At 42.2% G+C, this 25,133-nt stretch overlaps 1 long non-coding RNA gene and 6 pseudogenes across 7 annotated transcripts; 2 read left to right on the top strand and 5 right to left on the bottom strand.

Moving 5' to 3' along the window:
• On the bottom strand, window positions 1–532 carry AT1G37275 (annotated as a pseudogene; the record flags this gene model as incomplete). The annotated part of the gene is made up of 3 exons: window positions 1–132; window positions 213–383; window positions 461–532.
• Window positions 533–2,243: 1,711 nt separating this feature from the next.
• On the bottom strand, window positions 2,244–4,949 carry AT1G37210 (annotated as a pseudogene; the record flags this gene model as incomplete). Its single annotated transcript has 1 exon — window positions 2,244–4,949.
• A 2,410-nt stretch (window positions 4,950–7,359) lies between these two features.
• On the top strand, window positions 7,360–12,677 carry AT1G37200 (annotated as a pseudogene; the record flags this gene model as incomplete). The annotated part of the gene is made up of 1 exon: window positions 7,360–12,677.
• A 916-nt stretch (window positions 12,678–13,593) lies between these two features.
• AT1G37190 lies at window positions 13,594–16,093 on the bottom strand (annotated as a pseudogene; the record flags this gene model as incomplete). The annotated part of the gene is made up of 1 exon: window positions 13,594–16,093.
• A 952-nt stretch (window positions 16,094–17,045) lies between these two features.
• Window positions 17,046–17,710, bottom strand: AT1G07017. Its single transcript, NR_139185.1, has 2 exons — window positions 17,600–17,710; window positions 17,046–17,347 (listed from the first exon to the last, which is right to left on the bottom strand). It is a non-coding gene; the product is annotated as an other RNA (long non-coding RNA).
• A 1,201-nt stretch (window positions 17,711–18,911) lies between these two features.
• Window positions 18,912–20,146, top strand: AT1G37180 (annotated as a pseudogene; the record flags this gene model as incomplete). The annotated part of the gene is made up of 1 exon: window positions 18,912–20,146.
• Window positions 20,147–22,735: 2,589 nt separating this feature from the next.
• AT1G37170 lies at window positions 22,736–24,907 on the bottom strand (annotated as a pseudogene; the record flags this gene model as incomplete). The annotated part of the gene is made up of 1 exon: window positions 22,736–24,907.
• Window positions 24,908–25,133: the final 226 nt, after the last annotated feature.

Here is a 25,133-nt window from a genome sequence, read left to right as displayed (position 1 = left end):
TTAGCTAAGTTCACAAATATTGGCGGCTTCCAGATCCTTCTTCATCTCAATCATCTCCTCTTTTATCATATCAAACTCGTCACACAATGCAACAGTCCACCATCTCTTGAAACCGCTGCCTCGACCGGAACCCTTAAAAATAAGAGGTTGATTAATAGGGATACAAAAATAAAAGAAATAAAATAAAGAATCATAACTCAAAAGATGCTTACATCTGATATTTTATACGGACAACTGAAATAAAGTTTTTCGCTTGTAACAGGATCATGAGAAGTGGCAACGACAACCTTAGCATTGCAATCTAACTCGATCAGAACGCCTTTATCGCGCCTCCTGTTTTCGCCGTACCTCATTCTCATCCTTATTTCCATACGATCGAGCTCCTACATTAACACAAACACAATATACACCACGTTAAATGGCTAACGATTTTTACTTTTCAGATGGTCGAGATAAATACCTCATTTCCTTCTGAAACCGTTTTCTCATCAACACTAGAGTCGCCGTGGAAAAGAGATCTCTGTGCCATCATCTTGTCTTCAATTAGTAGGGCACTAAAGCACTAAATCTATATAGTCGTGTATGCTAAAAAGCACTAATCAAACGACGGCGTCGTGTATTGGTGAATAAATTTAGAAGTGGCTGAGTTATAAGAGCTTTGCGGCTGGGTTATAGACATATTAATATTCTTTATTATATCATTATCGAGATTACAAAAACTATTTTTATGGGGAACCGCCAATAATGACTGGATCCATAATCACACGAACACGCCAATAGTTAATATTCAAAATAATTCAAACGAGTTCGAATTGATTCGAATAACTAAACCCTCAAATATTCAAATTTTCAGTTTGGCGGTGGAATACCAATACGTCACGGCTGAGTTATGCCTGAAGATTTCGTGGTTTGACCGAGATATGAGAAACCAAATGTTATTATGAGATTTAAAACTAGCTACCAAATTGTTGGCTCAATTAGTGTCAACATCTATAATATCAAAACAGAAAATAAAGTGGGTTTTCACTAAGTTTTTGCTCTGAATCTGGAACTGAAAAATCGTCCTTAGCTTCCTTTTCCTTAGTTTTTGCTCCAAAATGTCTTTTTATCTCCATTGTTGTCCCACTGCATAAAATACCTGAAAAGACACTAAAAATACTCGAGAAATAACATAACGACTCAAAAACCTAACCCTAAATCATAGATAAATTAGTAAAAATAGGGATATATCAACTCCCCCAGACTTAGCTTTTGCTTGCCCTCAAGCAAAACACAAAAGCAAAACACAAAAGCCAAACCCGTGGAAGAGGTTTTGAAAACAAAGGAACTCCCAACATTCTCTAGCCTATTGCCATGATCATCTAAACTAAATCCACATGCCTAACAAGTCTAATCAAATCCTAAGCAACATGTACTTCTCTGCAAGCTTACACAACATTCTAGATTCCATACCTAAGTTCCACAATTATATCCACTGGAATTTCATCGCTGGGTCTCATCAAACAAGCTAACACTCAAGATCCTTCTAGACTCATTCATCTACTATACCATGACAAATCGACCATTTTTTTTTCTTTCTTTGGTGTTCTTTCTCTTTCCCAGACGTATTCTTTTTAGAGAGTAAACAAAGGAGAACTCGCATACTGGATCGACACCCTCGGTATTTTTCCAACATTTGTAATTGATCATTCCAAATAATGTATAATAATAGGGTCATAGGAAATATTTCTACCCCTATACACTATCTGAAAATCCTCTCAATCTCTCATTATTTTTTATTTTATTTTATAAGAGGAGATGAACACTTTTTCTTTATCACATTGGTCTCAATATCAGGTATGAACCAGGAGTCAAGATCTATGAATACTAACCGTTTGAAGAGGTAAACGGAAGAGCAGTGAGATTGGCTCGAGCCTTAGTAGTTGTATTGGAAACTAGGATATCCTCAAGTCTGTTGGTTTGCCATCTAGATATTCCAATAGTCGGATTGAGTTGAACCTGCAGCACTCATCAATCATGCAATAATCAAGAGAAATATAGATCATGATTCCTAACTAAACTAAAAAAAAACATTTTTTTTTTAATTAGAAATAATAAGAGAAAATGACTCAATAAACTCAAAAACTAAAACTAATAAGAATCAAAAATAAAAGCAATATTAGTAAAAACCTTCCCCAGACTTAAACGACACTATCCCCAGTGGCATTCAAATCTGAAGAAGGTGGGAAAAAGAAATAAAAATAAAAGAAAATAAAAGAAAAGGAAAGAAAAAATCAAACCAGTGGATTGCCTCCCACTAAGCGCTTGTTTTGAGTCAATAGCTTGACTTTGCGGAGTTCAAGATGTGGGTAGGATGGTGGAATATTTCTGCTGCCTCCTCGCCTTCCAAGGCAGTGTGAAAACTGATCTGGTCGGGCAGCTGCAGGTGTCGATCGACACTCATTGTGGTGTCGATCGACACTCTCCTCGTTTTCTGCAAGAACAACAGGGGAAACAAGCTTTCGAGAAACTTTAGGCTTGTTAACATGTGAAGCAGACTTCGAAGAATCTAAGGAATTATCGAAGGTAAAGCAGGAGAAGAGATAGAAGAGAACTTATCACAGAGGGCCGCAAGAGGTGTGGGCTAAAGGCAATGTGCAGAATCCTTTGTTTTGTGAATCCCGAGGGTGTCGATCGACATGAGGGATGGTATGGATCGACATCGTTGCTCTGCAACTCTCATTGGCGAGCTGAGCTGGTGGGAGCGTTATGTGTGGCTCTGTCTGGGGATTCTAAGGGGTCTGAGGATGTGTGTCTATGCTAGAGGCAATACTACTAATAGTCTAAGTAAACTCTGAACCATCCATGCCAAACTCTGTCTCCAAATCACAAACTTTAAGAGAGATCCTACCTCCCTTCACATCAATCCTACCACCAGCTGTAGCTATGAATGCTCTTCCAAGAATAAGAGGATCCTTGGGTTCCTTCTTATAGTCCAGGACCACAAAATTAGCAGGGATTAGGGAGTTATCAACCTTAACATGAATATCCTCAAGAATTCCTTCAGGGATTCGTTTGGAACGATCCGCGAAGAGAAGAGTGATTCTAGTCAGTTGTGCACTTAGCAGCATGAATCTCCTCCTTAAAACGACGTGTCCTCGGATAAGGGACAAGAAGAGTGTAAGAAGACTCGGGCTTCATCGAGATTCGCGCCTCATATGGTGCAGTCCGGACCCAGTGTCGATCGACACTAGAGGTGTATCGATCGACACCCTCGTGAGGAAGTGTTTTTGAAAATAATGTTCGATACGGTGTCGATCGACACTGGTTGGTGTCGGTCGAAACCAACTCTGCAGCAGCGAGCTCCAACTTGTCTTCAGTGTCCAATTCTTCCCAAACATCATCTCCTTCTCTGATCAAGATGGCATTACAGCTCTTCCTTGGGTTAGCATCAGGATTACCAGGAAGAAAGCCCTCTTGTCTCGTAATGGATTGTGCAGTTGAGCTACCTGTACATCTAGCTTCTTCAAGTGAGAGATCCAATTGTTGATCTTCCCATTAAGATCTATGTAGACAACATCAAACTTGCCATTAAACTCCGTAACGAGCTTTGTTTGGCTCTCAAGAATCTGCTCAAGCATGGATTCTATTCTGGTCTCTGATGAGGGTGGATGGGGGGCTTGGTAAACTGAATTACCATAGGTTCTCTGGAAGTTGCTCTAAGGAAATGTCTTCTAGAAAGCAGGCTTTGGAGTGTAGTTTGAGGAACTCTAGTTCCTTGTAAACCTGTTGCCACTCAAGTTGCCCTATGGCTGTCCAAACTTCTTGTAGCCCTGAGCATCTATGTAGAAGACTCCCTTTTCTAACTCAGTCTCAGGCTCAATGGTCTCATCCTCAGCTGCAAGGTGGACATGCTTCTTCCCTGTAAGCAGGTTGTGAACCGAATACAGCTTAGCATGTACCTCTGCCATTTGATTACCTGAAACAGTTCCAACAATCTTTTTCCTCTCAAAGTCAGCATTCTTGGTGCTCTTACTACAAGCTAGGTTCTCTATCAGAGCAGTAGCATCAACTGGATATCTCGTGTTGAAGTTACCATTGCTCGCTGCATCTAGAGCCATTTGGTATCTCTAATCAACTCCATTGAAAAAGGTACCAAGAAGTTGTACCTCATTGAAGCCATGATGTGGGCAGTCCCGTTGATACTCCTTGAATCTAACCCATGCGGCTTTGAAGTCCTCAACTGGACCTTGTGTGAAGGTAGACAACTTGTTTCTCAGCTTCTCAGACTTAGCATCATCATAGAAATTGTTCAAAAAGGCTATCTTGATGCTTCTCAAACTCTTGAGGGAACCTATTTTGAGTTGTTTCAGCCACGAAGCAGAATCTCCAGCAAGTGAATAAGGGAAGAGCTTGCACAGTAGGTAGTCCTCTGAGACTCCATTAACTTTGATGCTCAGAACAAAGTCTTCAAAATGCTCGATATGGTCCATTGGCTGCTCATGAGACAAGCCATGGAAAGGATGCTGGCTTACTAAAGTAAAGTAGCCAGGCTTCAGCTCGTAATTGTTCCTCTCGAAGGGTGGGGATACGATCGCTGATCGATTAGCATATAACAGGTGAGGCCTGTTGAAACCCCCAAGAATACGACGTGGTTCCACAGCTGGAGGAATAGCTGCAGAAATCTGTGGTTGGTGTTGATCGACCCCTCTGTTGTGTCGATCTACACCGATCACGTCTGCATTCTGCTCCTGAAGGTGTCGATCGACACCTAGTTGGTGTCGCTCGACACCGAGCCCTGCTGCGTCTCTAGCAGCTAATTGCGCATTGAGGCGCGCCAGATCCTCATTGGCGTCCTCAGGTAGGATGAGTGTATGATCATCCAATTTCTGACCAGCCTCATTGTAGGCTTGCCCATCCTCATCTCTCAAAACTCGTTCTGCATCAGCTCGGATGACTCTTTCAGCCATTGCTAACCAAATATCACTAGTATATATATAATTTTAATATAATTTTTAAATAGGTATTTAAAGTAATAAACTTTTTAATATAATACTAATTAAAGATCTAAATTTTATAACATTTTCAACAAGCAATCTCCATTCTTCATATAACTAATATATTTTATATATTAACAAATAAAATTAAAATTTTCTATTTCATGACTCAATTACACACATGTATATATATGAGGTCTATTAGCTGACAAAAAATTATTAATATATGATGAAATTGAATTAATAATAAGTATTATTATTATTTATATATGGACTTTTATGTTTTGTACGTATGGATTAAGATAAACAAAATTTATAATGTATGAGAATATAAAATATATAATATAACATATAGTTTTTCTTTATAATATTTCTATTAACCAAATTGTAAGAGCTATATATATATATATAATACGGTTCAAATTATCCTAAGAACTACTCCCTCAAATAAGAGATCAATTGTAGTATTTAAGGATCGATTTCCACAAAGTTCTTTTGTTCACACAATGAATTCAATGTCGAGATTAAGCTAGCAGGATAAAATTGAAAGTAAAAGAATACAAAGTAAAAAGACAGCAGATTGATTGGTTGTAAACGATGAAATAAAGAGATAGGAACAGGGTATTCTTAGGAAACTATTGGTTAGTAGATCTAATGAAAGCTAGGTTGTTATCGAACAATTCTTAAACTCAAACTCTAATTATGCAATAACCGATGGTGTTCCGCGAAACTCCCTATGCCTATAGCTAAGAATAACTGGAGAAGCCGAGAGATCTTTAACCTAAACATGCATTCTAAACGAGTTCAGTTGTTCACCTTAGTAGATAGGCCAATTTTTATTACACACCTATAAACCAGGCTCATCAAATAATAGATCCAACTACAAATACCTATGGTGGGCATATCTATTTTTCTGTATTCAAGATCTAGTTAATTAGATCTAGCATTAAGAATAATCAAAGATGAAGAATTATACAGATAACCTAACAGGGGGGCGATCTACGAAACCATATGAATCCCTAATGAGAAACCTATTCCTAATAAGTAAACTACCCAGACATATTGAATGAAACAAACAACATATTTGATATAGAAAGCATAAACACAGCAAATAAGATAAAGGAAAAAAGAGATCTCTTCACTGTCTTTAAAACTGAATGAATCTCTGAAGAACAAGGGATGAATAGCTTATGTCTCTAAAAAAAAAGGGTTTTGCAAAGAACTTGATAAAAGAAAATTTAGGTCTAAAAATAATATAATACCCCTATAAAACGTCCACGGACTAATAATGAAAATGGGGAAGTCTTCAGGGGCAAATTTCCTCTTCTGTAAACTTGGAAGCGTCATGGACTTTGCTGGGTCAAAACTGGTGTCGATCGACACCAGGAGTGTGTCGATCGACACTCCTCTGAATCTGGAACTGAAAATCGTCCTTAGCTTCATTTCCCTTAGCTTTTGCTCCAAAATTTCTTCTTATCTCCATTGTTGTCTCACTGCATAGAATACCTGAAATAACACTAAAAAGACTCGAGAAATAACATAAAGACTCAAAATCCTAATCCTAAATCATAGATAAAATCAGTAAAAATAGGGATATATCAATATATATTTATTTTTTTGATAGAAAGACTTTTTAATTAATTATTTTAAATTCAATTTTATTATATATATATAAATAATTTACCTTGATTGTGGTATTGACATATCTCCCGTTGAGACAATATCTCTAATATAACTAGTTTGAAAATTTCATTCCGGTTCAACTGCTTGAAATGTATTATCTTTGGCTTGATCTTAGTATTGGTGTCTGTTGGAGCTGGATTTCCCTCCAGGAATCCACCTGCGAAAATAGCAAGCCAGCCCACAAAAGCCCACCAAGCCCACCAAGTAGAGGACCTACGCAACTAATGAGCCCACATACGCGAATGGGTACTTGGGCCAGATAAACCCAATCACCTGATGAAGGGAGATAAGCGAATAACAACCTAGGAACTGATGAGGAGATATTCGCGGAGCGGACCTGATATCTCGGAACTGACCTGCCGAATATCCAGGACGATCTCCGCAGATCCCGGACGGAGCTACCACGTGCGTAGACCTATATAAGGGAGCAAGGACAACTTGGAAGACACATTCAATTCTGCTTATATTCACACACATACTTTTACACTTGTAATCTCCTTTCACATTATCAATACAAAAAGTCCATTCGTTCTTAGCAATATAACTCTCAAGGTTTCTGTGAAGATCTAGCCCTCCTTTCTCATAATCTCAATTACAAATCTCTAGTGTGGATTTCAGAACCCACATTTGGCGCCGTCTGTGGGGACAGAAATAGATCATTCCAACACCGTAACTAACACATCAATTGTGACCAACGATCATGGATCCCAATTCATCCAATTCATCGGGATCTGGCTTACCAGTTCAGATCCCAAACGATGACGTTACGGACGGGCACCTCCCAACGGATCTCCCTCTCCGAACCAGGGTTGATGCTGTCCATAACGCTGATGCGGAGGACATCTCCCAAAACTCGAATTCTTCTGGATCTGACCAAATCACTCCCCCTCCGCAAACAAGGGGCGGAGAACAAAACGTCACGATACAACCTCCAAATGGAGATAACCCGGTCAACCCGTCTAATCAGGTCCCTCCGCGACCTGCCAGCGAATTGGCTGAGCTCCGCGCAATGATCATGAACTTGATCAACTTAACCAAAAACCAAGAAATTGCGCATCGCAACCTCGCCGCAATTGTGGGTCAGCAAAGATGCGACTCCACTCGCTTGGGACATGAGGTAGAGCGCGATACCGCGGGTAAGGAAGTTCCCACCCCGCGAAACTAGGATTCCTGCCCAGTTCCCATAGATTTGACAGGTACCGTCTCCCCGACCGATCCTACTCCAAAGACTCGTCTAGACTTCGCCTCGATAGACGTCACACCTCCTAACAACTGGCAGGTCGCTTTCTTAAAACAGGATTCTGTACTTATCGAACAAAGGACGTCTGAAGCCGATCTCTGGAGTCTCACTCTACTTCAAAACGAATCCCATCGATCTTACGTTGAAAAATTCAAAGCAATTAAATCGAAGATTGCGAACCTAAACGAGGAGGTAGCCATAGCAGCCCTTCGTAACGGTCTGTGGTTTTCCTCTAGATTCCGTGAGGAACTCACTGTTAGGCAACCAATCTCTTTAGACGATGCCCTTCACAAAGCTCTCCACTTCGCCAAAGGCGAAGAGGAGCTCGCTGTGCTGGCCTTAAAGTTCAAAGAATCTAAAACGCAAAATGCTCCTCTTGCAATTAAAACCCCCTTCAAAAAGGAAAACCAAACGCAAGGGCAGCATACCTTATTCGCAATAGAAGAGGCAGCTGAGGACGAGAGTCCAGAACTTGACCTCGGAAAATATTGCAAGTACCACAACAAAAGAGGACATTCCACCGAGGAGTGTCGCGCCGTAAAAAAATTAATCGCAGCTGGGGGCAAAACTAAAAAAGGTTCAAACCCTAAAGTTGAAACCCCTCCTCCCGACGAACAGGAGGAGGAGCAAACTCCCAAACAAAAGAAACGGGAACGAACACTGGAGGGAGGTGACTCTCCCCCACCCGCTAGGAGAGAACGCATAGACCTAGTCTTTACGGAACTCGATCTAGGTGGCAAGACAGGAAGGTCAGTCACCACACCTCCCTCCGCCCCGCATAAGAAAAACATGAGGTTTCCATTACGCCTCTCAAAATTCTGCAGAAGCGCAACTGAGCACCTCTCCCCGAAACGCATCGATTTCATCATGGGAGGGTCTCAGCTCTGCAACGACTCAATCAATTCGATCAAAACTCATCAGAGGAAGGCAGATTCCTACACAAAAGGCAAGAGCCTGATGATGGGACCTGACCACAAGATCACATTATGGGAAAGCGAAACCACCGACCTCGATAAACCTCACGATGACGCTATTGTTATTCGAATCGATGTAGGCAACTACAAACTCTCTCGTATAATGATCGACACAGGCAGCTCAGTTGACGTACTCTTTTACGACGCCTTCAAAAAAATGGGGCACCTCGATTCCGAGCTGCAAGGCAGAAAAACGCCACTTACCGGGTTTTCTTGTAGTCGACAAGAAAGCTCCTTTCAACGCAATACTGGGAAGACCATGGCTACACGCCATGAAAGCCGTCCCATCAACCTACCACCAATGCATTAAATTCCCCTCGGAAAAGGGGATAGCAGTCATATACGGCAGCCAACGCAGCTCCCGAAGATGCTATATGGGCAGCTACGAGCTTATCAAAAAAGCTGAACTCGTAGTACTAATGATAGAAGACAAACTCGCGGAAATGAAAACAGTCAGATCCTCTGATCCTTCTCAATGCGGACCTCAAAAATCATCGATAACGCAGGTCTACATAGACGAATCAGATCCCAAACAATGTGTTGGGGTAGGTCAAGACCTCGACCCAGCGATACGAGAGGATTTCATAACCTTTCTCAAAGAAAACAAAGACAGCTTCGCCTGGTCAAGTGCGAACCTCCAAGGAATAAGCCTCGAGGTAACCTCACACGAACTCAACGTCGATCCGACCTACCGACCTATAAAGCAGAAACGTCGCAAGCTAGGTCCCGAAAGGGCTAAAGCTGTGCAGGATGAGGTCGATCGTTTGCTCAAGATCGGATCGATAAGAGAAGTAAAATACCCTGACTGGCTCGCCAACCCGGTCGTCGTTAAAAACAAAAACGGGAAGTGGAGAGTATGCATCGACTTTATGGACCTGAATAAGGCATGTCCTAAAGACAGTTTCCCACTACCACATATTGACCGACTGGTCAAAGCCACCGCGGGACACGAACTATTGTCCTTCATGGATGCATTCTCCGGGTACAACCAAATACTTATGCGCCCAGATGACCAAGAAAAAACAGCTTTTATTACTGACTGTTATAAAGTAATGCCCTTTGGTTTAAAAAACACTGGAGCTACTTACCAAAGATTGGTGAACAGAATGTTCGCTGACCAACTAGGTAAAACGATGGAGCTCTATATCGACGACATGCTGGTCAAGTCAGCTCACGAAAAAGACCACCTCCCGCAATTAAGAGAATGCTTCAAAATCCTAAACAAATTCGAGATGAAGCTAAACCCAGAGAAATGCTCTTTCGGAGTTCCCTCAGGAGAATTCCTCGGATACCTAGTAACCCAAAGAGGCATCGAGGCCAATCCTAAGCAGATTGCAGCCTTCATCGACATGCCATCGCCAAAAATGGCACGGGACCGGCCGTATCGCCGCCCTCAACAGGTTATTTATCGCGCACCTCCAGGTCTACCGATAAATGCGTCTTTTTCTATCAGCTCCTCCGAAAGGATAAAAAGTTCGATTGGAATGAGGACTGCGAGCAAGCCTTCAAACAATTGAAAGCATACCTGTCTGAACCACCCATTCTCGCAAAACCCGAAGAAGGAGAACCGTTGTACCTGTACACGGCAGTCTCCTGAACCGCGATAAGCGGTATCCTGGTGAGAGAAGATCACGAAGGACAGAAACCGATCTATTACGTTAGTAAAACGTTGATAGACGCTGAAACCCATTATCGAGCAATGGAAAAACTAGCACTGGCCGTAGTCATGTCAGCTCGAAAACTGAGACAATATCTTCAATCACATCCCATCGTAGTGATGACGTCTCAACCAATCAGAACTATTCTGCACAGTACAACTCAATCAAGTCGACTAGCAAAATGGGCCATAGAACTAAGTGAGTACGATATAGAATATCGCACCAGAACTAGCTTTAAAGCACAAGTCCTAGCCGACTTTGTAATTGAGCTCCCGTTAGCGGACCTGGATGGAACCAACTCCAATAAGAAATGGCTCCTCCACGTCGATGGCTCCTCCAACCGACAGGGATCTGGAGAAGGAATACAACTCACCTCCCCCACTGGGGAAGTCATCGAACAATCGTTCCGACTCGGATTCAACGCATCAAACAACGAGTCTGAGTATGAAGCCCTCATTGATGGCATTAAGCTAGCTCAAGGAATGCGGATCCGCGATATACACGCCCATAGCGACTCCCAACTCGTCACCAGCCAGTTCCACGGGGAATATGAAGCTAAAGACGAGCGCATGGAAGCGTACCTCGAACTAGTCAAAACCTTGACCCAACAGTTCGAATCATTCGAACTGACCAGGATCCCCAGAGGAGAAAACACCTCTACAGACGCCTTGGCAGCTCTCGCCTCCACGTTAGATCCTTTCGTCAAAAGAATTATCCCGGTCGAAGGAATAGAACACCCGAGCATCGACCTAACAGTCAAACACGCTGGGATGGAAACCTCGGCAACTTGCAACTTTACGCGAGTAACCCGAAGCACCACCGCCGCGGCTAGAGCCCTCGCAGCAGCCGCAGAGGCAGGTGCAGCGGAGGAAGAGGCCAAGCTCAGAACCCCTGAACAACTTGCCTCGTACGAACCTGAACCGTACAACGACTGGAGAATCCCAATCATCGATTACATCGAACGAGGGATCACACCTCCCGACAAGTGGGAGACCAGAAAACTCAAAGCCCAGAGCGCAAGGTACTGCATCATGGAAGGGAGACTTATGAAACGCAGCGTCGCAGGTCCCTATATGGTGTGTACCTACGGGCAACAAACAAAGGACCTCATGAAAAGCATGCACGAGGGGCAATGTGGTAGCCACTATAGTGGACGTACCCTCCGCTGCATAATGCTAGCCGATTGCATAGCTCATTCACTCAGGTGCGATAAATGCCAACGACATGCACCTACTCTTCATCAACCTCCCGAGGAAATGTCCTCGATATCTTCTCCTTACCCATTTATGAAGTGGTCCATGGATGTCGTACGTCCCATGGAAGCCTCCGGTGGGAAGAAGAGACTAAAAAACCTGCTGGTCCTCACCGACTACTCTACCAAATGGATTGAGGGTAAAGCCTTCCAACAGGTAACCGAGAAACAAGTCGAGGTCTTCCTATTGGAAAATATCGTATACCGACATGGCATACCTTATGAGATCGTCACCGATAACGGACTAACCTCACCTCGGGAAAAATCAAAGCATTTTGCGACAAGTGGAAGATCCGCCTTACCACATCCACCCCCCCTGTTACCCACAAGGTAACGGACAGGCAGAAGCCGCCAACAAAGCTATACTTAGCAACATCAAGAAAAGACTTGATTCCAAAAAATCAATGTCATCCGACATGCTCCACAGAGTTCTCTGGGCCTACCGAACTACACCTTGCAAATCAACGCAAGAAACACCGTTCTCTCTCGCCTATGGTTTAGAAGCAGTAATCCTTGTCGAAACCATAGTACCAAGCGTGAGAAGGACGCCAGTCCTGCTAACACCGGAACACGCAAATGTTAGAGGACAACAGAGACTTCATCGATGAACGCAGAGATCACGCAATGATCCAAGTTCAAAACTATCAACAACCTGCCGTCCGCTACTATAACTCCAATATCAAAATTCGGAGATTCGAAGTAGGAGAGCTCGTTTTACGAAAAGTGTTCAGCAACACGAGAGAGCTAAACGCTGGAAAACTGGGAACTAACTGGGAAGGTCCCTATCGAATCACCGAGGTGGTACGTGACGGCATCTATAAGCTCGTAAAAGTTTTCAACGGAGTACCTGAGTTACGGCCTTGGAATGCCATGCATCTCAAGAAATACCATGGATAGGTACTCAAAAACAATCAAACTACGATAAGGCTTGATCCCTTGGCAGGGTACGTAGGCAGCTCCCCCAAGAGCGCAGCCATCACTTCAATCGAATTACAAAAGGGCTTAATCCCCTAACCAGGTATGCAGGCAGTTCCCTCCGCAAACGCAATTACCATCTCAACCTTTCCATTTGAAAGACGAAACTTCAATAAGAAAAACATACATCACATCTTCCATCAACGAAGATCAGCTGCTCACCTGACAGTTCAATCACCCTTCGGTATCGAGCAGGGACCTGCTCGATGATCAAACGCCAGATCGTCGCTTGCTTTACCTCTTTTTGTACTTAACAATTTCGAGAGAAGAATAAAAGAAAATTTTGATACTCATTATCATGTTTCGCAAAACAATCATTTACACTATGATTTAAAACTCATTCGTAATCTTACGATACCCAAAGCCCAACACCCGAATGTTGGCGGATCCATTTTGTGATCTCGCTTCTAAAACGTCGATAGTGAACTAGACTTATAAAAACACATCACTTTGGCTTCATCGGAGCTCACCTACTACAACCATATCTAACTCTTTCGCTATCAACACATAACATAGTAAACAAGGAAGAAACGAAGGTTTCATTCGCGACTTGGCGATACCAAAAGCCCAGCTCCCAAAATCTGGCAGGTCCCTTGTGTGACCTCACTTCAACAGGTTCCCGAGACAAAACAACTCAAACTTACTCAAAGCTTTAACCTTCGAAGAACATATCATATCACATCCGAAATAACTTGGACTCGAAACAAGTCCAATTATTATCTGGAACATGGACAAAGCAAGGTGATCATACACCAAAATTAACGAAGTGTCAACACTCGAATGGAAAACCAAAAAATACTTGCTAAAAAGGATAAAAGCCTTGGCATCCAAGTACTTAAACGAACAAAGGATAAAAGCCTTCCCAGGCACCAAGTTCAAAAAGCAAAAAACGAAAGGATAAAAGCCTTCCAGGCATTAATTCTGAAACAAAACACAAAATCCTAAAACAAACAAGGAGCGAAAGTGATCACTCCCTCGATTCTCCGGCTGACGTAGCGAAGACAGTACCAGAACCCTCCGCGAGACCTCCCGGAAAAGCGTCTTTGTTGCTCCCGAACTCATCCAAGCCAATTGGCGTCCCTTGCTCGTCGACGTCCATCGGACGTACCACCGAAATCTCTAAAACCTGCGGGAGATCCAACTTGCTTAGAGTAAAGTCTGATACCTCCTTCGATTTGTACCGCGCCTCTAGGTCATCCAGCTCTGCTTGCAGCCGAGGTTTCTCCACGGTCAGATCGATAGCAGCCTTTGTGATCTGGTCGATCAAAGCCAGGTTCGACTCCACCTCGGCCGCTTGCCCCTCCAGCACCGTGTACTCCTTTTTGGCGACCCACTTCTCCTTGATCCCAGCCAGCAGCTTCGAATACGCAGTAGCCAGCTCAACCTTAGCATCGTGAACCGCCTTCTTCGCACCTTGTGCAGTCGAAGTCAGGTCCATCACCTTTTTGGAGAGCTCCTCCCTCCTCTGCTCCAAGCGATGAATCTGCCTCCGGAATAGCAGCCGCAGGTTCCATCTTCTCCTCTCTGAGGGAGGCGACCCCCTGGTCGCTCACGACAAACTCAGCCGCCAGATGCACCTCCGGCTGGGTCCGAGCTCTCTTCGGAGAGGACGGTGCACCATCAAAATGAACAACTGCAGATGGCCCAGACACATGAGCGACCTGATTGTTATCTGACTGACCTGCTGCAGTAGAGGTCCCGGTATTGATCTTAAGAAACGAGGGATGAGACACTGAGGCAGATGCGTTGGAGACGGCTAGAGTGTTTCAGCCGCGGACACCATGGCTGACAGATCACCAGTACGAGCAGGAGCCCCGACGTTGGCTCGTTGAACACGAAGACTTGGACGCCTCATTCTTCTAATGAGCGGGAGTTCTGAAGTGGAGCTGGAGTCAGGAGGAATTGAACAGACAAAGCACAACATGTGTTAGTTAGCAGCTCGAATTGCGCAGCTGTCTCGATAACTCGTACATTTTAAAAAAAATAACAGAACTCGTACCTATGGGCAGATTAGCCTCGGGGCTCGGTTCAATCCGCGGGACCTCTTTGATCGGATCTAGCTGTGCTGCAGGAAGGACGATTGCATGAACTGCTAGAGCTACGGGAGCTGCTGGAACTACGGCAAGAGCAGCTACGATGCGATCTCTGCTAAAAGTGGCCCAGTTAGTCTAATCACGTCGGAGAAGGGTTAACAGCTCGAGTTCCGTCTTAGAGAGAGTAACTTCCTTGGTCCTTGCTGCAAACCATTAAAAAAAACATTAGTTTCAGTACTAACTTTCAGCAAAAGCAATCAAGGATTCGACACAAACAACAACAAAAAAACTCAAGAGGCTCAGGTCTCCATCTGACCCAGGTTGGTAGACCAGGTCCTCGTTATTCTCGCAGGATCAAAGCTGTCGATTGAATGACGATCTACTCTGAAGAAGAAGTACTTGGATCGCCAATTGGTGTCTCGACAAGCCTTCAAACTACCTAGGACCAGGAATCCGGGACGACCACTGATGTAGTACGTCCCCTGGTCGCTCCTAGCATTGGTCTTGACCTGGCAGAGCTGAAGAAGGTCATGGCAGCTGAATTATCCCGAGCCCAGGTGAATAACGCCAGTACATGGCGGACGAAGTTCGGGCACATCTGGGGAAAGGCGAGGCCGAGACAGTAGAGCATCTCGAAGATACACGCCGGAATCGGGAAAAATAGGCCACATTTATCGAAGAAATTAGCATAAGCGCAGCACCACCCGACCGACACGTTCTCAGGATGCAGCGGCGGCCTTGGGAGTATCATAGTTAGCCCCCCCGGAACCTGGCATCTCCTCCGGAGGTCGACCAGGTCGCTGTTCGTCATCGGCGTGCCTCCTCCTTGCTTGGCAGCCTTTTTCTTCTTCGGCTAATCGGCTCTGGTTGATGGCGGACGAATTGGACCCATTTCGCCTAGGGTTATGACACGTCTTTGTACTGTGGTTGCTTTTATTCTGGGAATCTTCGAAGTCGCTCATCGTTGGGTTTCGACAGAAAAGGACGAGAGAGATGAAAGAAAAGAGCAAAAGAGGGCAGATCGAGAAAGAGGGGAGTACTAGTAGAGAAACGAAGGAGATAGCAAAAGAAAAAAGACGAGATTTTTCTATCTTTACAAAACGAAACACAGTAAATAATAAAGGAGGAGAGAAGTTACCTTGACAGTCGTGTGAGTTGTTGTGACGTCAAGTGGAGAGATGGGAAGTTATTTAAAGCCGTCATCACCATGATTTTCGAGATTGCAGAGATCTCTTCTCCGCGCCTGATCTAGACCGTCAAATGCGGTGCGCTGAAGAGACGCTCCATCTCAGTCGTTCACATCAGCAACGACTTATCTCGCGTATCTCCTCGAAATCTTTCGGTTAAGGAATCTGAAATCAAATCGTTTTGTTGAGTTTATCCTCAAAACCGACTGATCTTATCACATCTATCATCTCATCAAGAATATTTTCGCAATCTTACCTGACCTATATGTCCGCTCATCGAGTTCGCCTACTCACTCAATGGGCTGGGGGGCAAATGTTGGAGCTGGATTTCCCTCCAGGAATCCACCTGCAAAAATACCAAGCCAACCCACAAAAGCCCACCAAGCCCACCAAGTAGAGGACCTACGCAGCTAATGAGCTCACATACGCGAATGGGTACTTGGGCCAGATAAGCCCAGTCACCTGATGAAGGGAGATAAGCGAATAACAACCTAGGAACTGATGAGGAGATATTCACGGAGCGGACCTGATATCTCGGAACTGACCTGCCGAATATCCAGGACGATCTCCGCAGATCCCGGACGGAGGTACCACGTGCGTAGACCTATATAAGGGAACAAGGACGACTTGGAAGATTCATTCAATTCTGTTTATATTCACACACATACTCTTACACTTGTAATCTCCTTTCACATTGTAAAATCTTTGTCATTATCAATACAAAAAGTCCATTCGTTCTTAGCAATATAACTCTCAAGGTTTCTGTGAAGAACTAGCGCTCCTTTCTCGTAATCTCTATTACAAATCTCTAGTGTGAATTTCAGAACCCATAGTGTCAATGCTCAAACTCCTCATTGTGAGCTGTCCAAACATAAAAGTTGGGTTGAAACCCTCTATTATACGAATGTTTAGATACGGTAGCTATAGAAATAAGTTCTCTATTTGTACATTTTCGACATGGACACCATATTCGACCCCCATCATATAATCGATAGTTTGCAAATTCCATGAATTGACTTAACCCGGCTTCATATTCGTCGGATACACGTCTAGTGCGTGGATTAATACGATTATATATCCACTTTCTTACGATTTATATATTATTGCTTGAAGACATTTTTTGTTACAAAGAAGAAGATAATAGAATAGAATTAAAGGAAAAAAAGAGATGGTTTACTCAAATGCAAAATTTTAGAATGAATATGAAAGAATTTTTTATTTTTTGCTAGATATGAAGAAGAGAGAAAACGAAGCCAAAGATTCGAATGAATATATAACAAAGAAAGAATGAGGCAGCGTAACGATCTGGGCACTGTCTCGGAGAGAGGCTCGGTGAAATAGACATGTCTGTGAAGATGCGGACTACCAGCACCTGGACAGAAAGACCCTCTGAAGCTTCACTGTCCCTGGGATTGGCTTTGGGATTGGCTTTGGGCTTTTCCTGCGCAGCTTAGGTGGAAGGCAAAGAAGGAAGCCAAAAATTAAGCAACAACTTGGTGGAAGATCGACAAGACACCTATCAATTTGCTAGAATAAGACTGCCACAAAAGATGTGGCCTTGTAATCAACTTGCTACAATTACACTGTCACAACAGTAGTGGTTTTGGTGACCAATTTGCTACCGCAGAAAGAGTGGCCTTTGGTCAGAGATAGGGTCAGTCACAAGTTGTCATAATTGCTACGAAAGAAATTGTGAGTCTCCACTTCGTTTCTAGTTGCGACCGACACAATTGTTACAAAGTTTAAACAATAGTAATAATCTTATTTTGTCACAAAAGCTTGTGGCGAAACCTATTTTTGTGAAAAATTACAACAACAATTTTGATACTAATCAACTTTGTTGATATCCTTTATTGTCATCAATCGTCGCTAATAGCTACAAATTGACTAGTTGATAATAGTCGTAAAACGTTAATTGATATTCTATTCAACTATTTTTACAAAATCGGCGACGAATTTTGTTTTGTGGAACTTTGCAACAAAATTTTAAACACATTTGGTAACAAATTTGTTACAGAAAAATTTGTCTCGCAATATGTAGCTAATTTGCTACGGGTTGTAACACATTAGCTACATTGTTTATTAAATCGCATTCTGTTCTTAGTCGTTAAAAATGTAGCTATATGGTCTAGGAAGAAAACTCGTTTGTTTATTCATGTATATATGTAAATTTATTATCGATTTTAATCCTTCTGCATTCAATCTATTTCATGGTGGAAGAAGATAAGCGTGATGTTTTTGGTTCACATGATATTAGTATTCAATCGTGATTAAATATATATTCATCTAATCTAAAATAGTTGAAAGTATATTTGTGATCCAAATCAAACAATAGCGAAGAAGAAATTTGTAGAAGCCCAAACAGAAAATTTCATTAAAACTAATCATGAAGAAATCAATATTCATTCGAAAGAAATCTAATCTAAAATGTTTGAAAAGCTATTTGAAAGTCGCAATTTTTTTTAAAAAAGTTCGCCCTAGCTATTTCTCTCTCTAGCACAACCTTCGAGGAGTCATGTTCCGACGGGGTCAGCTCTTGCCGGCGTTGCTAGATCTAGATTTTTGTTTTGTTTTTGTCACCCATATCTAATGATCTTGCTCGTCTCGTATTATGTGCTCATCGGAGATTCACCCCTGAGATCTTTCTCCTTCGTATCCATCATTTTGTTTGCTCCTCATAGTGTCGTCAATGTTGCTTTCTCTTCTTCCGTCAAGTTTCAGACCTTGCCGACGAAGACCCTTTGGATTTGGATCTTGTCAGAGACTTCTTCTGTGAAGACCATCTGCTACCTTGCTCTCGGCGTGAACTCTTTGGGTACGTTAGGCTTGGTTCCGCCTTTCTTGTCCCCAAGTGACACGTACGTAGCCTTCCGTACTACGGTATGCAGCTCCTGTTCTAGTCTTGTCTTGGTTTACACTTGTACAAGGTACCACGATAAGACTGACCAACAACAGCTTGCCGTGACGTCCCTCTCCGACAAGTTCGTGTCCTTCCAAGAGCAATGCAACGGCCAGCTCGCAGGGTTGGCGGCGAACCATTCTAAAATCAGATCAGCCAACAACGCGTACGCGGAGCGAGTCAATTCACTTTCTGCAGGAACCACGCGGACTACTGGAGCTCGAACGCGACTCAATTTTCAGGGCACCATCAGCCCGAGTGTCCAAAATTCAAAGGAAGCCTCTGACCAGCAGACTCCGCCGCCCTCGGTTGAAGTCGGGACGACATCGACTCAGAATCCAACCACCTCGTCTTCACCAGCAGGATTTGCCGCAGTTTCAAATGAGACAATAGCTCGGACGCTAGTTCCACTTGATCCTGCCATCAGACTACCAATCTCCGATCCTCGACAAGAGCCAAGCGCAGTCAATTCGGAGCTTCAAAGCCTTCAAGATCAAATCTGGGCCATGAACGCAAAAGTCCATCAGGCCACTACTTCGGCTCCCGAAGTGGAAAAGGTTATTGAGGCAACGAGGAGAACACCTTTTACCCCAAGGATCTCTAAGTTGCGTATCCGTGAGTTCCGAGATTTCAAGCTTCCCGTTTATAATGGAAAAGGAGATCCGAATGAGCATTTGACTTCCTTCCAAGTCATCGTTCGACGGGTCCCCCTAGAGCCATACGAAGAAGATGCTGGGCTTTGCAAGTTGTTCTCGGAAAATTTGTCAGGACCCGCTCTCACCTGGTTTACCCAACTGGAAGAAGGCTCGATTGACAATTTCAAGCAACTCTCTACTGCGTTCATTAAGCAGTACGGATACTTCATTAAGAGTGACATCACTGAAGCCCATCTTTGGAATCTTTCTCAATCCGCAGATGACCCACTTCGGACGTATATTATTGTGTTCAAAGAGATCATGGTTCAAATACCTAGCTTATCTGACTCAACTGCTCAATTCGCGCTAAAAAATGGTCTTTGGCATGAGTCACGCTTCCGCGAGTCTTTGACAGTAAACCGGCCTGAGACGATTCAAGATGCACTTCATTGAGCAACGAACTGGATAAACGCAGAAGAAGAACGAGCTTTTCTAGCCAAAAAGTTCAGTGCTTCAAATGTTGCACCAAAGGCGCCTCAACCCGTAACCACCAAAAAACCCGCCGAGCCCTGAAAACCTACAGCAGGAACTTTTTCCGTTGAGAAAGAATCATCGAAGTCCTCTCCTAAAGCTTCACCGTCCAAACCACCTTTCTCTCCTAAGGGCAAAAACGGCGCTTTTCCGAGTAACAAATGGGTCCAAGATCTGAATGCGTACTGTGATATTCATAAGATGAATGGTCATGCAACCAAGGACTGCAAAGCTTTGGGCAGATTGTTAGCGGCGAAGTACGCGTCAGGAGAAATTTCCGAATTTGACATCACACCGATCGAATTGGCTCAGACCGCGAACGAAACATTAGAATCAGAGGAAGCTTCACCTCCGAGCAAGAAACAGAAACGTGACCCAGCCCTTGTAATTCCTAAAGGGCCGAAGAAAATGGTCAAAGTGATTATGGGAGGTTCAAAACTTTTTCGTGATTCTATTAGCGCGATAAAGCAGCATGAGAGAAGAACTGTCACTCCGATCGCAAAGAAACCAAAAACGGGTCAAACTGATTGTCCCGAGATATCCTTTACTGAGGAGGAAACCAGCAGACGATTACTATCACCTCCAAATTTGAATGCGTTTGGATCAATTCCCTGTGCTCGCCAAATCGTTTGTCGATGCAAAAGCACTGCTCGTGAACTACAACATCCCAACCCTTGTCTACGTGATAATTATCATCTTGACCACTCATCGGACATTTGAGAAATGTCTTCTTTTGATCGCCAATAAGACGTTCTACAAGCTCAAGCTGTTTACCACAAAAACAGATTTGGGGAACACCAAAATCACCATCGTACTTGGAAGGATCATCGGATCGTTCCTCTGATGAAGAAGGTGACAATAACTAAGCCGCATTATTTGCTACATAGCCAAACACATGAAAATCAAAAGGGGATAAATTCCAAAATATAAACCCTAACATCCAAACCCTAGATCTTTAAGAAAATCCAAAATCCAACCCCTAGATATCAAATTATCATAAACGGCAACTCTAATTCCTTTGCAACCCATAATTCAATGGAATTGGGGGAAAATCAAAACCCTAATTTATTTTCTATCCAACCCAAAACTTACCAATGAACTTGGACAAGGCGGCTGATGCGAAAGATTCGGCGTCGGCGGAGGTTCGTCGTGTTGTTCGTCGGCGGAGGTTCGTTGTGTTGTTCGTCGGCGGAGGTTCGTCGTCAGAGAAGAGAGAAGGAGAGAAGAAAACTTTTCGAGAGAAGAAAGGAGAAGAAAGAAATAAAGAAAGAGAGAGAAAAGTTTGTAATTTAATGAGATGAGAAAGATTTTTTGAATTGAAATTGAAATACATAGTGTGAACACATAGTGTGAACGCATAGTGTGAACACACAATAGTTATTATGATAATAAAAGTGGAATGCGGGCCCAGACAAAATACTGCGCATTAGCCATAGTTATGTCATAAGTTATTCAGTTGTCCCGTACTCAATTTATTTGTACTTTGTGAAAGTTTTAGTATTTAGAGTTGGACTTCATTAAGGGAATTAACTTTTAGTTGGACAGATGATATAATATGTTTAATAATAAGATATCATGTTTTAGTTATATAATTTTCCAAATATATGCGTTTTGCCATGTTTATATCAAGATGGTCCAACATGATACAATGCATACCATATAATGTAAGAAGTGTTTTTTGAATTGATGAGTATAATATGTTCAATTGTTTTTTAGATTGTATGATAATTAGTATAAGTGATTAATAAATGTTCTAGAATAATGTATAAAAAAAATTTCCAAGTATGAAACTTTTTCTTTATAATTATGAGAAAAATTAAAAAATTACCTCCTTTTTAATAATATCATATTTTAGTAGATAAAATAAATAAACTGTATTTGTCTCATAAATAGTAAAAATATATATAAAAAATACAGCTTCTTAAAAATTTTCATTTAATATATTAGAAATAATTATAGTTTTAATTAAAAGTAGAGAGAGGTGTATTTTTCATACAAAAACCATAAGTTTTTCATACAAAAACTCATATTTTTGATATAATAAAAATATTTAAATTAAATTAAATTGAAGCAAATTTAAGTAAAAAAAAACAATACTAAAATTATATTTCTTTCTTATATATATAGGAGGGGTTTTATTGTAAGAGATAAACATGAAAGAACTAGTACAACGGTACAAGTACAAGGTACATACATAATAACACTTAACAAAATTCCAAAGTACTTAAAAATGAAGCAATAGTTCAGACGACACAATTACACGATACAGACATAACAACACAATACTTAAGAAAATTCCAAAGTACTTAAAAATGAAGACATAATACATGAAGCAATAGTACAGACAGCACAAGTACACGGTACAGACATAACAACACAACACAAAATACACATTTAATTATGCGTCGGACTCCTCGGGCTGCAACTACGCGTTGATATTAATCCCAGGCTGAAACTTGTTGTTAGTCCTCTTTCTACGATGTTCCCCTGTTGATGGAAACCAGGTTTCTTGATTTCTCCCCGGTTTAGTTGTGGTATCTGGCGGTAAGACTATCAATTGTCTTATCTCATCAGGAATAATCCAAACTGATGAATGCGGGACTGGATAAATGGTTCTGTAGTATGCCAATATCTACGTATTCATATGGTAATAATGCGAAGTTAGGTCTTCCATTTCGAGACCATCTAATATCTATTCGGTCCCCACAAAGTGTCGGGCAGCGGCAATCGCATGTACACACGGGTACTTATCAACATCAAAACGTCGGCAAGAACAAGTTTTCCTTAGCAAGTCAACAGAATAAGACATACCACCTTCGCCAATGACGCTGTATTGACGTTCGAAGCTGTTAAGCTCGGTCACCGGCATCGTTTTCGCAATTGGGCATAAGGAGTGTATTTCGTTCTCCACAACCGGCACAAGACCCCTTGTTTCAGAATATTTAACAGACTCCTTCCTATGTTTGTTAAACCATTCTGAAATTTTCTCAATTATCGCATCAAACAAAGGTAAAAGGAAGTATTTCCTTGCACGCTCAAACGTACTGTTCAATGATTCACACGCATTGCTCGTGTCTATGTTATACCTATCCCCTTCAAAATAGCACCTAGCCCAATTTTCCACAGGAGCCCATCGATCCAAATACGTACCGACATTAGGAAATCTTCTCCTAAATCGAGCATACTCTCTTGTGAACTCAAACTGAGTATAAACATGTGTGCATGCAATGAAGTTAGCCGCCGCTTCTTCCTTCTCAGTTTTCACTCGTACTTTAACGTTTTGAGACTAATGTCAAACACAATGGCCATGTCTCGCGTTTGGAAACACTTGCATAGTTGATTTGATGATGTTCTGATGTCTATCACTCACAAAAACCAAACCTGGTTCATCTTGTATAACTGTTTTCAGCTTGTTAAAGAACCACGACCAAGTAGCATCGTTCTCCCTATCAATTACAGCAGACGCAATGATATAATTGTGATGATTAGGATCTTGGGCTGTTGCGAAAACTAGCTTACCGCCGTATACGGTCTTAAGAAAAGTGGCATCCACAATAACAACTTTCCTCATAACTTTAAACCCTTCAATGCAAGCACCCAAAGCAACGAATAAGTACTTGAACTTTTGTTGTGCATCCACTTCCACATATGATATTGTCCCGGGATTCACCTCCTTTAATACGTGCAGATAAGAGTACAAGTCGGTGTAGCTTTTTTCAGGACTACCACGCACATCACTAACGTGTTGTCTTTTCCCTCTCCATGCGGTAGCATACGAGCAATGCAAACCCATTCTTTCCCGAACAATACTCATTATGCTTTTAGATGGTGGAGTTTGAAACTCACCTGGATAATCCTCATGCAAAATAGACGCGATTAATCGTGGTGTGTCGGTATGTTTACAATTGCCTGAGTTCTTATTAGACCGCTTGCATGTGTGCATCTTCTTGTGAACTCTAACACTAAAACAATCTGAACTCTTTACTTTTGCACATCGTAAATACCATCGACAACCTGTTGTTTTAGATTGCCGACATCGTAACATGAGTCGCTGTGGATCTGACGCTATAGTTGCGGTCGCAAAACAATACTTATTTGCAGCTCTGTTAACCAAATCTTGCACGGCCTCCTTAGAAACAAATTCTTGGTGCAATTCAATCCCCGTTCCATCTTCCCATTCCGTAACACTCTGACTTTTCTCACTACTCTGACTTCTTTCACCAACACATGGAAGCTCATAATACTCAATTCTACCATCAACACCATTATCTTCAGCAACATCCATCCGGCTATCCACATGCTCCCTATCTTCAATAACTACATTCTCCATAGCCTCTTCAAAAACCCGGCTATCCGCATTCTCAATAGCCTCTTCTACACTATTAGCCTCTTCAATAATCGGTTCATCATTCACACAATTACCTCCTGCAGTTTCTCCTCTAAAAATCGTCACTACTCCACCATTCTCCACATCAAATGCATTCAACTCCTCATAATTAACACCAACTGAACTTCTTCTCTCTACCCTTGAAATTTGTTCCACCCACTCAGATTCTTTATTTACTACCTCCACGTTCAAAGCTGGTCTAATTCCCTTAGCATTCACTACCGTTAGATAACCTAAAAAGTCATCATCATCTACAATAGATGTCTCTCTCTGAGATGTGCATAGAATATAACTCAATTTCACCTTCCTTGAGGTTTCATCTATTCCAATCTTCTTGCATATCTTTTCTACTAACATAGAGTATGTTACCTTTGACGTCCTCAACAATACACCGCTTAAAGAATTGTTTGAAATCCACTCATGCTCTTCTGAGTAATACCCATTGTCAAATTGTATGAATGTGTGCTTGTTCTTCATCGTCTCCTGTAATTACAAATAAATTATAAAAACACAATTACGTAATCATTCAGATTTAGACATAATTGTACCTATATTATAACTCACTAATACCATTTGTACCACCTGTCCTATTGTATCTCAATAAAACACTTGTACCGCTTATACTATTATATCTCAGTTTTACCATTTGTCCCAGTTCGTCAATTCTGGCTTTCACAAATCGTAAATTTCGATTGAACACTCA

Source organism: Arabidopsis thaliana (genome assembly GCF_000001735.4).
Source record: "Arabidopsis thaliana chromosome 1 sequence".
Classification (NCBI taxonomy): Eukaryota; Viridiplantae; Streptophyta; class Magnoliopsida; order Brassicales; family Brassicaceae; genus Arabidopsis; species Arabidopsis thaliana.
This window is presented reverse-complemented; position numbering and strand designations above follow the sequence as displayed.